The 12,368-nt window shown below is 42.1% G+C and overlaps 1 long non-coding RNA gene across 2 annotated transcripts in view; it reads right to left on the bottom strand.

Moving 5' to 3' along the window:
- Positions 1-358: 358 nt before the first annotated feature.
- The window catches only part of LOC120372660, a 42,305-nt gene continuing 30,295 nt past the window's right edge, over positions 359-12,368 (bottom strand). Inside the window, exons 4-6 of one of the 2 annotated variants that reach the window (XR_005585096.1) lie at positions 4,206-4,327; positions 3,478-3,610; positions 359-1,102 (exon numbers count right to left, since the gene is read on the bottom strand). This is a non-coding gene — a long non-coding RNA (uncharacterized LOC120372660). The remainder of the gene's footprint in view (positions 1,103-3,477; positions 3,611-4,205; positions 4,328-12,368) is intronic. The other variant, XR_005585097.1, reaches the window with a different exon arrangement.

Here is a 12,368-nt window from a genome sequence, read left to right as displayed (position 1 = left end):
CAGATACCACCCTGATGAGTGCAGCAGCATGGATAGATTAGGCAGATCACCCTAATGATGTAAAAATTAAATTTCACCTCTTTCCACTGAACAGAAACAAATGGAAGGAAGGAGTCAATATACAACTTCTCTTGCTCAACACCACAGTCTCTGACTGAGCATAGGAAACTCATGGTCAGACAAGTTGCATGAAGCAAACAAGTCTCTTCATAGCAGGAAATCCTTATGACCTCTCAGTCAGAACATTTTGTCATCAGGAGACAAATAATTTAGATTTTAGATCTAAATAACTGGACATTTTTGACATCTACTGTCATGAGCTTTGGAACAGTGAATGACAAAACCAGATCAGCTCAATAGAAACATAGTTTTTCAGTGGGCAGATGGACAAGTGTGATGTTTAACAGAGTAGTTCAACACAGACACTGGAGTGAAACAGGGCTGTATTTCATTTCTGCTGTTTGGCATTGCCAAAGTGTGAATAATGAACAAGTGTATTAGCAACATAGACACTGGTATTGCATGGGTAGATGGCAAATGCTAGGAGACCTAGACTTTGCTGATGATATTGCATTGTGGAGCAACACTCTTGAAAAGTTACAAATAAATGTGATGGCTGGGCCATGGGCAGCCAGACCTAATGGTCAGAGCCAGAGTCCACAGTCACAAGTCACGAGTCAGCAGGGTCAGGGTACCAGGAGACCAGAACCACAAGTCAGGAACCAGAGTCAGGCTGGGTCAGGATACGAAGGGGTCAGAGGCAGGAGACAAACTGGAGGTCAGGAACCACAAATCAGATGCCCGAAGTCAAGCTAGGAGAGTGGGGGTAGGAGTGGGATGGCACACAATCCAGAGCAGGGTGGAGCTCAGCTGTTCAAACAGCTTCCCGTTCCTGCCGCTGGCTTAAGTAAGGCCTGTGAGCCAATCTGCTGCTCTGACACTCTGCCAATAGGACCTCAGCAGCAGAGCCTCAAACTGGGGCTGAGCTTTGTAGGTCCTAAGTAAGCAGCTGTCAGTATGCTGCCAGGTAGAGGGTCGGAGCCTGGCTGCTCCTGCAGATCCAGGTTCGAGACCTATGGGTCATGACACAAAGACAGTCAACCTGAAAAAAACAGCACAGCTCAAAATGAGGTATGCTAAAACATCACATTAGAAGGCAACAATTCATCTACCTGGGCATTTTAACAGGGCAAATACTGAAAAACAAAATCTGACTGTTCAATAGCATTTTGAAATTAATTTGCTTTAGCCTCATCAAGCCTCTTTTGCCTTCACTTTCCAAGAACAGCTGAGTGATTGTGTTTTACTGGTACAAAAGTGCATGGAAAGGGTTAAATAAGCAGCTCTCTGGGGAAGAACTGTTTTATTGTGCTGTGTTTGTACATCGCCTAGCACAACAAGGTCTGGGTCCATGGCTGAGGTTCTGAGGTGCTACCATAATACAAATAATAACTAATGACAACATCGAAGCAGCGCACAAGGATTCACATTGAGAATTTTAGACTTGTGCTGAAAATACTTGTGCACACAACCACGTGGAGAACAGAAACAATGCCATGTGTTTTTTTCTAACCAATGACGACTAACCAAATACAGCCTCAACATTCACAAAGAACTGCTTAGCATCAATTCAGAAATAGAGGGCAAAATAATTAAAATAAAATTCCTAATGCTTTTGAATAGCAACAAAGGTAGATGGTATAATCTCATCATGGATATTGGATGAGCAAAACCAAGGCTAAATTCACCAGCTAATCATCTACTCACCTCAAATTCCAAACAGCATCTAATTAAAGCTTTTTTGTCATAAGCGTAGTTTGATTTCTCTATTGTTGGGAGCAGCTCCAGTCACGTCCATGGAGCCGTGTGGGTGGGTGGGTGGGTGGGGGGGAATTCTGCATTTGCCTTGGGCTTTCAGTTTTGAGGGACAACGCCCCCTTTCCTTTCCCAAACTACGTCCATGCTTTTTGGCATGGATAACCTCTGCAATTGCTGGTAGGTGGCTGCACTGTCTACTGGAGAAATGACAGACATAGTGTACTGCAAACAGCTACACTCACCAGAGCATGTTAATTTATCATAACATACCAGTGGCAGCAGAAGCACCGCTGAGTATGCCCAGAAATCCAGGTTTGGAAAAGAGCTAACACATTAAAATAAACTGATTGCTATAGTCCAGTTATTTAATAGGACATAAAAACAATTAAAGAGACCCTGAGGAAACCAGTCGTGGAAAACTTAGGTCATATTATTTAAGACCTGTGCTGCTTCTGTGTTATCTCTTTAATTTATATTTCTCTGTGTGTGTTTTACTGATGTTATTAATAACGATGACAGCTACATAAAATCAAGATCTTTGATGCCTAGGAGTTTTTCCTCCTTCTACTGATGCTCAAGCTGACCATTTTATTCTCAGTTTAGGATGCTATTATTATGTATCAGGTAAGAACCAGAAAGTGAAACCAAATATAACCAGGAAGTGTAACTGATCAGTCTAGTTTCCCAATCCCAGTTGTGTGAATTGCTAAAAAAAGGAAACTAAACAGCATAAATCTAGCACCAGCTTAATCAAATCAAATTAAAATAACTCATAAGAATGTGGAACATGATGTAGAACATGATGTAGACAAGGTAAAAGCAAGTAACTTCATCACTTCATATTGTGTAAACCTCCTTCCCTTCTACTCCCACTGCTCTTCGTGCCTTATGTCATGCCTTTATTAATTCTAGCACAGTGATTCTCAGACTGAGGCTCACAAGCGGCTCTTTAGCACGTCTCCTGCGGCTCTTTGCAGCACATATTAAAACACTGTGCTTTTACCAGGATACTTTTACTATGTTCTTAACCAATTGTAGTTGATAAAATAATAATATTTGATTAGTCATTTTGCTGTGAGAATAATATATACTATATGTACATGTACACACACTAAATATTTCCTGTCTTACTGTTTAAATATTAATACATAGTACTATAGTAAATTAAACAATGAATTCACACTGCTGTAGTTCTTTTGGGTAATGTTGATTGCTAATTTGGCTCCTGAACCACTGAGGTCTGAGTATTACTGCTCTAGCATCTCAACACCTGTCTGTGTGTTGTCCCCTTGACTTCAGTGGGGCTGATTGTGGTAGTGTTTGTAGAATCAGGCCATTAGACTTTAATCTCAGTTCTAAACTGCAGTTTAAGAGGAGGAAGGTAGGAAAAAGCTGGCTATACACAATGTTATAGACCTCAGTTTAAGCTAAAGTAGAGCAGCCACAGGGCTGCTCAAATTTACATTCCCCAATTGTTCCCTGATAAATTCTTATCAACCACTTTAAAATATCCTTTGAAGGGAAGACTTCAAGAAGAATGTCTAAAGTTTAGTTCCTGAATGTGGGCTTAGGAACCTTTGAGCCCAAGTCCAATTCTATATGATGAGACAGCTATTAGGGTAGCACCGTAATAAATAGCAGAGCATGAAGGGTACATACTGTACATAGCTGATCAACTTGGCTCTGGAACACGGGGACAAAGAGGGTCATAAAGTCGGCATATGTTGGGTCTATAAGTTGAAGTTCTCCATCTCCAGACACTACCCAAAGGGAGGGAGGGTTGTTCAGGAACCTTGAATCAGACAGAAAGGATTAGGGGCCGGTGTGCCAGCCACTGATAACACACACTAAGCAGAGCCCCGCTGCTTGAACTATGACATAGTAGAACATTCTTCATTGATTCCCCTGGTGACAAAAGCCATGATATAAAAATAAAAACCTTTTAAGCCAAGACGCAAAAAGCCTCTAGATTTTTCATGAGCAGAGACATCTGCCTTTAATTAATCCTTGTGTACCAATAGGTGTCATTGCCGATTTGCAGACAGTGGGAATTTATGTACATGTACACGCATAGCCGAAATTTCTGATCAGTTCTGTGTATTACTCCAGACCCTTCAAAGTTTACTTTAACCTCTCTGATTATCTTGCTGTTAAAATGACCCTGACCTCTGAATTCTGAGTTCATGCTTAAGGCTCAGGAGCTGGGTAAATTTCACGACTGACTATAAACTGTCCATTAGATGGTGCTCAAAGCTCATAGTGACTTCTGTCAATTCAATGGCTCCAAAATGGAATCAGACAGTAGTATATGTGCATTACACTACTTCTAGGCAAAGTGCAGGCAACTGTGCCCAATGATGAGTTAAAATTGCTAAGGTGCATATTACCTCCATCGCCATTGCCATTTTCAGTTCTTGCCAGACCACTGCTTAGTAGAGGTGTCTTCAAAGCACAGGCCTTCTCTTGTTTGAGGCACCAGGCCTCTGAAGTCAGCCCCAGTTGTACGTGTCTAGGACAATTTTTAAAAACACTATATTTTCCTTTCTCTTTACTAAACACAGACCTTGTTGCTCCGGGGAACTAATGTGCTATCCATTGAAGAGCAAATGCCACCCACTGCAGAAGGCTCACACAAGACCTCTCTCACCATTTAAGCCCTTAAGACAGGCCTATGCAATGCAGAATTTTGTCCATCTCTGAACTGCAGCAAATGCCACCTTGAATAATAATTTCAATTCCTGCATGTGGCCCCAGTGCATAAAACCTTAACATACATCTACTACACCTTTTCGAGGTTTTTTCAGCATCAGGGTTTTTGTAATACATATATCTTACTACAGCTTTACAGCGTTGTTGAAGCCATGTTGGGTCCCAGGATATGAGAGAGGCAAGCTGGGTGAGGTGATATCTTTTATTGGACCAACTTCTGTTGGTGAAAGAGACAAGCTTCCAGGCTACACAGAGTTCTTGAAGAAGAGCACCTACTTTCTCTTTAAAACTTTACAGACAATAAAAGAGAAACTATTTACATAATACACAGGATATAAAATCCTCCTCTGATTAATTAGAGCAAAGTACGATCCCTTTGTTCTTGAAATTCTTTTATTCATGCCACATGGTAGCCTCACTGATATAGCCAAACAAGAACACTCCTCCCACTTACCCCCTATAATTTTCCACTTGGAAATGTTTTCTCTTGTTGCTCTTTGATTCCATGGAATTCTACAACACTTTTAGGCCAAAGTCCATGACTCGGGTGAACCAATTCCTTGGCAGGAGATATAACTCACTAATACATTCTTGGCTTAGAGTAACAGGGTCCATGTAGCCCTCCGCAGTTCCACATCTCTAATTCCAGAAGCTGCTAGGGAATGAAAAGGATCCATGAGTCTAAGCCAAGGCTCTCTACAGCTCTGCAAACCCCAAAGACTGGTTAAAGGTAGGCTTTTCCAAAAATAATGATGGATTTTCACAATGATAATTATATTATCATTACAATTCTCCCAATAGCAGAACCTTGTGTCATCTTGGATGGTGGGGGAAGAGCAATATATGTTATCCCATCTACTTGAAATGCAGTCACTAAACCAAGCCTTATGAAAGGCTCCAAGTTCCATAAACTGGCTCTCAAAGGACAAAAAACTTCCCACAAAAACCATGGCCTACATCAACCAGAATGCCCCAACCACCTGTTTTGTGGCAAAAATAAGTTTCTCTTGGTAGGATACACACTCTTACAGACATGGATAGCAATTCAAAAAGTTTAGTTTTGATGTATAGTGCTTTGCAGAGGCGATATGGGAAGCAGTGCAGTCAAGTGGACAGGACACTAGACTCGAAGTCAGGAGATTTGTGGTTTGTAGTTGCTCTGCCACTGACTTGCCATGTGACCTCTATCAAGTCATTTTGCCTCTGGTAAATGGGGGATGATACTTACCCTTCTTTGTAAACCCCCTTAAGATCTATGGATAGAAACAGCTATAGGATTCAAATATGAGCTGGAAAATCAGTTTGAGAGCCATCCCGTTTTCAGTCAGCTTGGTCTAAATCTGTTGTCACCAAGCAACTTTAGCTTGAAAGCACTGTCCCAGGTTTGACAACTCCACAGACAAACACTGTAAGTGCCACAAAGAATCATAATACGGAACAGAACTGTGCAAAGCGAGCAGGATCTCCCAGAAGGTGTCAGGTGAGCAGCTAGCGAGCATGCGCAGTGAGAGCAGTGATGCCAGGAATAAGGAAGATGGGTGTGGAGGAAGATCAAGCTGGACCAGTAGTGGGGAACCAGAGCAGGGCGAAAAGAGATGGATAATTCAAGGGGAGGGATGGGGATGAAAGAGGAGACAGCAAAGCCATGGAGCTCTGGATGAGGCTGACTTTGTAGCTAGGTAACAGCCAGAAGGGGTCCATGTTGCACTAGGTTTCAATATGCTGCCTCCATAATAATTCAGTCCCTACACGTTCCATAGAACAATGCCAGTCAAATCAGGGAGTGAGCACCAGCTTGGGAATCAAACACAATTCTTCTCCCAAATGGTAGGAAGGAGTAGTGAGGAAGTGTAAAGAGGGTGTCTTGAGAGTGGGGTCTTCCTCTTGTACTATGACATGTAAGCAAATGTCTCTTGAGTAAAGAACTGTCCCTCTGGAAATCTCATTACCACTGTCCCTTATTGGGTAATATAAAAACTGGTCCATTATGTGTCAAGAACCCACTACTGCACTCAGCTAAGAAGATTCTCTGTTAGCTCAAATCTTGGATTGTAATCTCTTTGGCGCGAGGATCATGCCTGCCTTTGTGTTTGCCAAGCCTAAGAGGGCTCTCAGATTATAACCCTAGCCTCTCAGTACTACTGTAACATTTTAAATAACAATAATGTGCCAGGTCCTTTGCTGATGTAAATTGGCATAGCTCTGGGTGCAGTGAGTGACAAGGGCCTATGCTTTTGCAGAAGCAGGTGGAAGATGTCTGAGTGGAGCTGATTCCGTGATTTTCTGAGTGCAATATAGAGATGACTAGCTGGCCAAAGATTTGCTGCAAAGTGCTCTGTTTTAGCACTCTTACTACACAGATGTGGGAAACAGGTTTATCTGTTAAACAATACATGGGAAAACAGCTACCATAAAAATAGAACCTATTAGGGGGCTGTCTGTCTCAGGAGACAGGTAGTTGAATACAGAGCCTTTCAACTTCAGGAGCAATGGTTCAATCCAACCCTTGTCAGTAATGATTGAAAATCATGTTGTGTCTGTTCAGTGATCTACCAGCCATGAGTTTGGGGGCCTCAGTGCAGTTCTTAGTAGAAGAGTGTTCTCATCACAAAACCCACCATTGCAATTAGCACCAAAGTATGAAAAAGCAAGGGTGAGTAAACTACTCTCTTTTTACTTCTATGGCTAGAGGGGGTCCCTTTGGATCAGTCATGAGGCACAAAGCTCCTATTGCCACTGCTGCATTTGGCTGGTGAATAAACAGAGGATGTCAAGTTCAAGGGCTGTCATATGGTATTAGTAGTTACATACAGACACAAAATTAAAGGGAAAAATTGCTATTCTTTATTTTTGTATAGTGCCCCAATGCATGTTAGGCACCTACAAAAGAGGATGCAATCCCTGCTCCAAAAAGCTTTCAAATTAGTTAGACATGATGCAAGGAGGAGGAGTGCCACCAACAAAGCATCAGGGAGGGGCTAGCAAAGGAAGGACAGGGGAGACATTCAGGAGAAGGTGTAGTTGTTTGGCAAAGGTTATTAATACTCAGATGGTGCCGCAAAGGAGGTTACATATACAAAAAAACCCACCCTCCAAGAAATGTCATTTGTAAAACTAAAGCAATGTCACAAGCTCATTTCTTGTAGGTGTCATGGCAGGACGGGGGGGATTTGAAGGAGGAGGGGGTAGTAGTCTTGTGGACCAGCTCAGAATGGGTGTTCCTCATGGAAGGCATGAAAAAAAACACACAGAGACCACAGCATGGTGTCACTGGCTGAGCAAGGATCACATGGCATCACCATTAACATTCAAACAGCAACAATCTGAAAATGAAGGCGAGGAGCAATGCACAGAGGGGCCAGACTCCGTTTGCACACTAGGATGTTTGGGGTTTATTATTACTTATGTTACAGCAGTGGTTCTCAACGCCGGTCCGCTGCTTGTTCAGGGAAAGCCCCTGGAGGGCCAGGCCGGTTTGTTTACCTGCCCTGTCCACTGGTTCAGCCAGTCGCGGCTCACACTGGCCACGGTTCGGCGCTCCAGACCAATGGGGGCTGCGGGAAGCAGTGCGGGCCAAGGGATCTGCTGGCCGCCCTTCCCGCAGCTCTCATTGGCCTGGACTGGCGAACTGCCGAACCTGCAGACATGGCAGGTAAAAAAACCGGCCTGGCCCGCCAGGGGCTTTCCCTGAACAAGCGGCGCCCCTAGTTTGAGACCCACTGGTGTAGAGCATGCTTTCAGAAGTTTTAAAAGAGCAACACTCAGATGTGGAAACTACAGAACCCAAACCATCAAAAAAGAAAATCAACCTTCTGCTGGTGGCATCTGACTCAGATGATGAAAATGAACATGCGTCGGTCTGCTCTGCTTTGAATCGTTATCAAGCAGAAACAGTCATCAGGATGGTTGAAACATGAAGAGACATATGAATCTTTAGCGCATCTGGCACGTAAATATCTTGCGACGCCAGCTACAATGGTGCCATGCGAATGCCTGTTCTCACTTTCAGGTGACAAACAAGAAGTGAGCAGCATTATCTCCTGCAAATTGTAACCAAACTTGTTTGTCTGAGCGATTGGCTGAAGTAGGACTAAGTGGATTTGTAGGCTCTAAAGTTTTACATTGTTTTATTTCTGAATGCAGTTATTTTTTGTACATAATTCTACATTTGTAAGTTCAACTTTCATGATAAAGAGATTCCATTACAGTACTTGTGTTAGGTGAATTGAAAAATACTATTTCTTTTTTTACAGTGCAAATATTTGTAATAAAAAATAAATATAAAGTGAGCACTGTACATGTATTCTATGTTGTAACTGAAATCAGTATAGTTGAAAATGTAGAAAACATCCAAAAATATTTAAATAAATGATATTCTATTATTGTTTAGCAGCACAATTAATTTTTTTAATCTCTTGACAGCCCTAATCTATATATATATTGTGGCTAGGGAAACTAAAGTTCAGCGTTTCACTTTAATCATGGAAAACTGTATTTTTATCATGGAAAACATGGATACCTGCTCATCATTCAGGGAAACATTTTAGCCATGACCCAGTCTTGTCTCATCTTGCAAACAGGTGGCCGTTCAGCATTTGAGGGCTATTTTCAGCAAGGGCAGACTTTTCTTTAATTTCAGCAGTCACAAGGGGGAGTCTACTATGGAATCCCCAAGACCCTGCTTTGTGGGGAGTTTAATGTTAAACAGGGTTACCCCCTTTTTAAGTGTTCATATGTGGCTCCTTTTCATCCTTGAAGGGGCAGTGTGGACAGGACAGTGGAGTGGGGACTCAGGAGATCTGGGTTGTATTCCTGGCTCTGTCACTTGGTCAAGTAACTTCACTTCTATTTCCTTTCCCAGCCTTTGTCTTGCCTATTTACCTTGTAAACTGTTTGGGAGGTGGGACCTCTCTTACCATATCTGTATGCAGGGCCTAGCTCAGTGGGGCCATGATCTGACTTGGAGGCTTTAGGTGATGCTGTAACATAGTGGTTCTCAAAGCTGGTCCACCGCTTGTTCAGGGAAAGCCCCTGACGGCCAGCATATCCCTCGGCCCGTGCCGCTTCTCGCAGCCCCCATTGGCCTGGAGCAGTGAACCGCGGCCAGTGGGAGCCAAGACCGGTCGCGGCAGATAAACAAACCAGCCCGGCCCACCAGGGACTTTCCCTGAACAAGCGGGGGACTGGCTTTGAGAACCACTGCTCTACATCTCGTCCCTCTCAAATTTTGGACGACACTTCAGATTCTTAAACCATGGGTTGAGTGCTGTAGCTATTTTTAGAAATCTCACATTAGCCCCTTTTTTGTGTTTTGTCAAAGCTGCTGTGAAAGTGTTCTTAAAACGAACATGTGCTGGGTCATCATCCAAGACTGCTATAACATGAAATATATGGCAGAATGCGATTAAATCAAAATAGGAGACATACAATTCTCCCTCAAGGAGTTCAGTCACAAATTTCATTAACGTATTATTTTTTTTAACAAGCATCATCAACATGGAAGCATATCCTCTGGAATAGTGGCCGAATCATAAAGGGGCATACGAATGTTTAGCATATCTGGCACGTAAATACCTTGCAACGCCAGCTACAAAACTGCTATGCGGATGCCTGTTCTCACTTTCAGGTGACATTGTAAATAAGAAGCAGGCAGCAGTATCTCCTGTAAATGTAAACAAACTTGTTTGTCTTAGCGATTGGCTGAACAAAAAGTAGGACTGAGTGGCTCTAAAGCTTTACGTTGTTTTGTTTTTAAGTGCAGTTATGTAACAAAAAAAATCTACATTTGTAAGTTACATTTTCACGATAAAGAGATTGCACTACAGTACATGTATGAGGTGAATTGAAAAATACTATTTATTTTATCATTTTTACATTATTATTTTTGTAATAAAAAATAATAATATAAAGTGAGCACTGTACACTTTTTATTCTGTGTTGTAATAGAAATCAATATATCTGAAAATGTAGAAAAACATCCAAAATATTTAATAAATTTCAATTGGTATTCTATTGTTTAACAGTGCAATTAATCGCAATTAAATTTTTAAACTGTGATTAATTTTTTTGAGTTAATTGCGAGTTAACCGCAATTAATATACAGCCCTAATATAGATATAAATTGAACACAATGTTTTATTGATATATTTACAATTTTTATGCTGACAGCAGGAGCCCTGCTGCCTGGGGCAGACAGCCAGAGCCCTGCCCATTCTCCTGCTTATCTGAAATTTTTATTATCCGATCCGGCCCCGGTCCCAATTAGATCGGATAATAATGGGGTTCCACTGTACATGTTTTTATTTTTTCCACACAATGTAAAAACTAAAGATTCTCTATAAAAACACAAATTCTGCATTTTTCCACGTTTTTCCATGGCAAACAGCTTTCTAGGCTCCCTGGTGATGAGACTGACTATCAAATTGCATCACACAGGAAATTCTGTGGGGTGCCAGGAAAGGGGCACAAAAACATGTCAGTCAATAAATCAGAGGGCTTCCACACCCCACCCAACCACCCTCTTGCATCTCAGCAAGGGCAGCTCTCCTTCTCACTGTGAATGGTTTGATCGCTTTAGAACTTGTCTGCGCCCAGCAGGAGCACCTTCCATTGCTGTGGTGAAAATGAGGATCTTGGTCACCCTCCTTCTGTCCCAGCTGTGCACAACTGTAAAGAGAGCCCTGTCTCATGTACCCCAGTGTAACTCCACTGATTTCTCCTGGTATTACTTCTGATTTACACTGGTGTGCATAAAGTAAGAATCAGGCCCACTCTTTTCCAAAATAAAGGACACAGTCCAAAATTCCATAGATTCCAATGGGAGCATTGCCTGAGTATTTGCTACTGGATCTGCGTCCAGTCAAAATCATAGCAAGAAGAATCTCAGTTTAGTTGGGCAGCTTTCATTAATTTCCAGGGACACGTGAGGCAATGTGGGTAAAAAACAAACAAACAAAAACCTGTTGCAAGATTTTTATCCAAAAGTGAAACTAAAGCAAATGGTTTTCTGAGATTTAAAAAGTTAATAACTCACCACCTGCCCCATTATGTTTCATTTTCTCTTTCCCCCAAACATTCAGGATTCAGCTGCAGCAAGAAAGCAGAAGCACCGAAATACTGCAAGGAAGATTTTTTGCAGACCCAACAGGACTTCACTAGGATTGCATGAGTGCAAGTAGGAGTTGACATTGGTACAATGAACTTATAGATCCAGATACTGGGGAATGAAGAGTGAAGACAATTTAATAAGTTTTTGCTCTGCATTAAAATATTACAGGGCTGAGGGATGGAATTCTTAGCCTCAACAAGCCAGACTTCCAGCAAGGTTACTATGGAGTAGAGCTGGACGAATACTTTATTTTTTGGTTTGGTGGCAGTTCTGAAAGATCAAGGGGGAAAAAAAAATCAGTGTGGGTTGAACTGAATCTAAAATGCTTTGAAATTTTTGGTGAATCAATGAAGTCTGTTTCAGAACAGGGATTTGAAGTTAGGTCTTCTGCATTTCTGTCAAATAAACTATTTATATGGGAAATTTCACCCAGCTATACTATAGATCATGTAGGGAGTAGTGGACATGACCCCTTGATAGCAAATGTGAAAAATTGCAACCGGGGGGGGGGGGGGCAGGGGAGGCAATAGTTGCCCATGTAAGACAAAGCTTCTACTATCAGGATGTCTGGTGACACAAGCCGCTGAGTGGTTTTGACCCATTGTATCCTAGTCTGATTACAACTCTACACAGACATCTGCCATGGAGCTTTGAAGTCTTCCTGCATGGTCTCCACTGACGTTGCCACCTACACAGATGATGCAGGCTGGCTTTTGATGGGAATGAAGGATGT

The sequence above is a fragment of the Mauremys reevesii genome, linkage group 9 (assembly GCF_016161935.1).
Source record: "Mauremys reevesii isolate NIE-2019 linkage group 9, ASM1616193v1, whole genome shotgun sequence".
Taxonomy (NCBI): domain Eukaryota; kingdom Metazoa; phylum Chordata; order Testudines; family Geoemydidae; genus Mauremys; species Mauremys reevesii.
Note: the sequence above shows the minus strand (reverse complement) of the source record. Positions and strands in the feature narration are given on the sequence as shown.